General features: G+C 41.7%; 1 protein-coding gene across 3 annotated transcripts in view; it reads right to left on the reverse strand.

Annotated features, from left to right (window-relative positions):
* LOC103397188 (glutamine--fructose-6-phosphate aminotransferase [isomerizing] 1-like) overlaps positions 1 to 4,599 on the reverse strand; it is a 561,006-nt gene that overhangs the window by 542,814 nt on the left and 13,593 nt on the right. For all 3 annotated transcript variants that reach the window (XM_025052784.1, XM_025052785.1, XM_025052786.1), the window contains exons 16-17: positions 3,590 to 3,704; positions 3,141 to 3,268 (exon numbers count right to left, since the gene is read on the reverse strand). The gene's annotated coding sequence lies outside the window, so the exon portion shown is untranslated. The remainder of the gene's footprint in view (positions 1 to 3,140; positions 3,269 to 3,589; positions 3,705 to 4,599) is intronic.

Consider the following 4,599-nt stretch of genomic DNA (forward strand, 5'->3'; position numbering starts at 1 on the left):
TCTCCCCCCCCCCCCCCCCCACCTATCTGACCTCCTCCACGTCTTAACCCCCATTCGGTCCCTCAGATCCTCCTCCTCCATCCACCTCTCCCACCTGCCCGCCTCAATACTATGGGAGCCAGAGCATTCAGTCGCTCTGCTCCCCATCTCTGGAACGCCTTACCACCCGATCGCCGTAACTGTGACTCTCTCCCCACCTTCAAATCTCAACTCAAAACACACCTGTTCCGGACTGCATACTCCCTCTAACCTCCCTCCTCCTTGCTTCTGTTCGATTGATTTTAAATGTGTTTCTATGCCCTGTTTTATAATTATCTGTTTTTATTTTATTTTTATGTACATTGTCCTTGAGTGACCTGAAAGGCGCTTATAAATAAAATGTATTATTATTATTATTATTATAAAAGTGCTTTGTATGTGGGTGATAGGTTGTCTCTGAGTCCACCTCCTCTGTTGAGTGATGGTTTTTCCAGGTTGACAAAAACGGCTTCTTTTACCCCTCTCTCAAACCATCTGTCTCCCCTGGCCAAAATGTGCACATTGTTGTCCTCAAAGGAGTGTGTTTTGTCTTTAAGGTGTATGTGAACAGCTGAGTCCTGTCCTGAGGAGTTGGCCCTCCTGTGTTGGGCCATGCGCCTGTGTAGCGGTTGTTTAGTCTCCCCAATGTACAGGTCCGTACACTCCTCACTGTACTGAATGACATAAACCACATTGTCCAGCTTGTTTCTTGGAGTCTTGTCTTTGGGATGAACCAGTTTTTGTCTTAGTGTGTTGCCAGGTTTGAAGTGTACAGGGATCTGGTGTTGGTTGAAGATCCTGAAATGTATGGAATGACTACATTCCCCCTCCTTCACACCCTGCCGGTAAGAACTTACCTGACCATTGACCACATTTGTGCCCTTCTAGATTTCTGCCTCACCACCACTTACTTCCAGTTCAACGAATCCTTCTGCAGACAGAAGCATGGCTGCGCTATGGGCTCTCCTGTGCCTCCCATAGTGGCAAATCTCTACATGGAGGAAGTGGAGAACCGAGCTCTACATTGGTATGTGAGAACATCACCCAGCCCTTGGTTCCGAGATGTGGATGACACTTGGGTCAAAATCAAGGTCCACAAGGTCGACAACTTCACAGACCACATCAACGCGGTGGACAGGAACATCAAGTTCACCAGAGAAGATGTGAAAAACAACAGTCTTGCATTCCTGGTTCACATCACAGGGGACAGACATTTCAACATAGAGGTGTACAGGAAGCCAACTCACACAGACCAGTATCTCTGTTTTGACTGACACCACCCACTGGAGCACAAATTAGGAGTCATCAGAACCTTAGTCATGGGCAGACACCATTCCCACCATGTTAAGATTGTAAATACATTTATTCAATCTTTACAATATATTCATTATATTAAGTTTCCATATCAATTTATACTATTATTGAATGTTTATGTTATGCTGTACTAAATGGAAAAGTACTGAAGAAAGGTGTGCTGATGGTTTACATGACAGGATGATATGGACAGCACTGAATGAGTGAATGACTGTTGGAGATAGAGACAGGACACAGAACCGGCCAGAACTAGTTTCTTTGCCCAAATCAGGAGACTGACGGAAGACCAACAAAAGAAAGAGAGAAAAACATCCGAACTGCATGGTCTTATCTGACTTGATTAACTGCAGCACATGCACATAGCTCCTATTGGTGGAGAATCCTTGTTTGGAGCAGTCTTTACCAATCAGTGCTCAGAAGTGGCACGTGAACACCGCATGGCTGTGGAATGCCAAGGTACTGACCATTGAAGTGTGTGTGTTAAAAAAGAAAAAAAAACTGTATTTAAGCTTTGAGCACTGGGGTGTTCCTCAGTGCAGTTCTGAATGTAACCATTGTTCTGCACTCCTTTCTACAAGTAAATCTTTAAAAACATTTGAGATCTCGTATTTGATTCTTTTTGTGTTAGGAAACTGGGGTATGAACTAACAGCATATTTTACAGTCCTATCTAACAGAGAAAGTCTCCTGACACACCACCAACAGAGGTAAGATGAGAGAACAGGGACACATTAGGACAGCTCTCAAGACCTGTGACTATCCCAGATGGGCTTTTTTAAAAACAAAGAAAAAGAGTCCCACAAAGAGGGAGGACAAAAGGAGGAGGGGGAATGTCGTCATGCCATACATTTCAGGATTTTCAACCAACACCAGATCCCCGTACACTTCAAACCTGGCAACACCCTAAGACAAAAACTGGTTCATCCCAAAGACAAGACTCCAAGAAACAAGCTGAACAATGTGGTTTATGTCATTCAGTGCAGTGAGGAGTGTACAGACCTGTACATTGGGGAGACTAAACAACCGCTACACAGGCGCATGGCCCAACACAGGAGGGACAACTCCTCAGGACAGGACTCAGCTGTTCACATACACATCAAGGACAAAACACACACGGCTGTTTACACTTTCCCGATTGACCCCAAGGCCCAACCCAACAGGAAACCCATCCTGAAGTAGCTTTATTCTTTCACACCTAGAGTATATATTTGCTGTACTCCTCACCACCAGTTAGAACGGAAGAAGCCTCTTGGATGAGAGGTGAAACGTCTTCTTTTAGAAAATTCACGTCCAGTTGCCTAACAGAACGTTTCAACCTTAATTCTCTGTTGACATGCATGACAACACTACTGTCCTTCATTCTTTGGACAACAATTTTTTTGGCAAAGAGCATTTAGTAACAAAGACAAATGTTGGACATCACTGACAGTACCAGCACCAAAATAATGGTGAGCCAGCACCAGCACTAAAATAATCAATGAGGACTTTAGCCTGGTGAGGTGTTAAACGTAAGTGATATAAAAACCATATAAATAGTTTTTTGTAAAATCAGTGTTTAGCAGGTTGAGACACTTAAGAATGATTACTATTTAGGCTATAGAAGTGCTAACAATACTCAATACTGAAGCAGCAACATTTACAAAGCCACAGGCCATGTATTGATTACTAGAGATAAAAGAGAAGTCCAACTTTCTTTCAGCCTAGTATAGATTCTTAAAGCCTGAAGATAGCTAATGTACACAATCGTACAGAAATTATAGTGCAGACAAAAGTAAATGAGTCTGAAATACAATAATGCTAAATGCTCACCAGTGCTCCTTCCAAGCAGGTAGCGTAATGGTAGCCTCGGCCCATGATCAGGACACTCTTTTGCTGATACAACTCAGCGGCCAACTTCTGGATCTCATCATCCAAACTGAGGACTTCTTTAATCAAGTCTACATGTCAGAAAAACAGATTTTGTCCCATTTATTAGTAGATACCATAATGAAAGAACCACAGCAGTAAATTATGTAAATATATTGCATCTTAACATCTTGATGGCAAATGGTTTAGAGCTTTTTTATAATGTTGGGCACAGAACAGGGTAAAAGATTTGCTCTGGCATAGAACAGAACTAAAGTCTGCTTTAGGGATACTTGATATTACTTGATGAAATAAAACGATTAAAAAAAGATGATTAACTGCTCAGTCAATACATTATAATCAAATATTTTACCAGGATTTATCCAGCTGAAGCAATACCCTGTGGTATTTACCTGGAAGCACTTTCAGGCCTTGGATTATCTCGTTGCGTCTGGGCTGCATTGAAATCCTGTCATCGCACATCAAGAGAGCAAACATGACCAGGGACACAAACTGGCTGGTGTACGCCTGCAAGAAGAGACATTAAATAATTATTTACACTGAGTCACTGGCCACATATGAGGATGTCATGGCCTGGAAGTATCCCCCAAGCCAGGGGTTTGACACCCCTTTACTAAGGAGAAAGTAATATCCCTGTTTGGTACCATTATACTTCAGTCACAGCGCAGCAACTTGATCCTAACTTTGGCCTCTGTTTCAGAGTTTGTGGAGCCATAAGTGTGTTTTCTCTTTGTTTTGATAGCCAAATTTGTGTCCAGCTAATAATCTGCAACAGATGAGAAGTGCAGAAGGGTTTTTTTTTTTATTTGATTTTTTTTCTTCATTATTTTAACACACGCCACGCAATACTAAATGGCGTGCAGATGAGAGCCGTCAAGCTTATGTGGCTCATGGGGTCAAATCTGGCATACACAGGGTTGTCATTGGTCAACTATGGGTACAAATAAAAAACCTGCATTTCCTTGTCAGGTATTACCAATTGGTTTTAGGTTAAAGGTACCCAAAGTACTCTGTGAGACCAAAGGTTCCTAAGGAACCTAGTGACACACCAACATAAGCAAAACACACCAGGCAATCACAATAGGCAACCTCAGCACATCTGAGAATTGATGCATGTTGTCATCTCTATCCTTCACCTGAAAGCTTTTTTGGAGCGCTGCCATGCCAAAATTTTCCAAAGTCCAAATTTTGACATTTAGCACTGTAGTCTCTGACAGGCCAGCATGTTTAATTCACACAGTAAAATGACTTTACATTTACTCACAATCGATACTTCATGTGGGTTTTATTTAAGGTCAGTGCTTGTGGAGTGCGGACTGCCTTTGGGGGAAAAAAAAAAAAAAAAAAAAAAAAAAATAAAAAAAAAAAAAAAAATTTATAAAAATAAAAATATATATATAAA

Source organism: Cynoglossus semilaevis, chromosome W (genome assembly GCF_000523025.1).
Source record: "Cynoglossus semilaevis isolate Cse_v1.0 chromosome W, Cse_v1.0, whole genome shotgun sequence".
In the NCBI taxonomy this organism is placed as follows: domain Eukaryota; kingdom Metazoa; phylum Chordata; class Actinopteri; order Pleuronectiformes; family Cynoglossidae; genus Cynoglossus; species Cynoglossus semilaevis.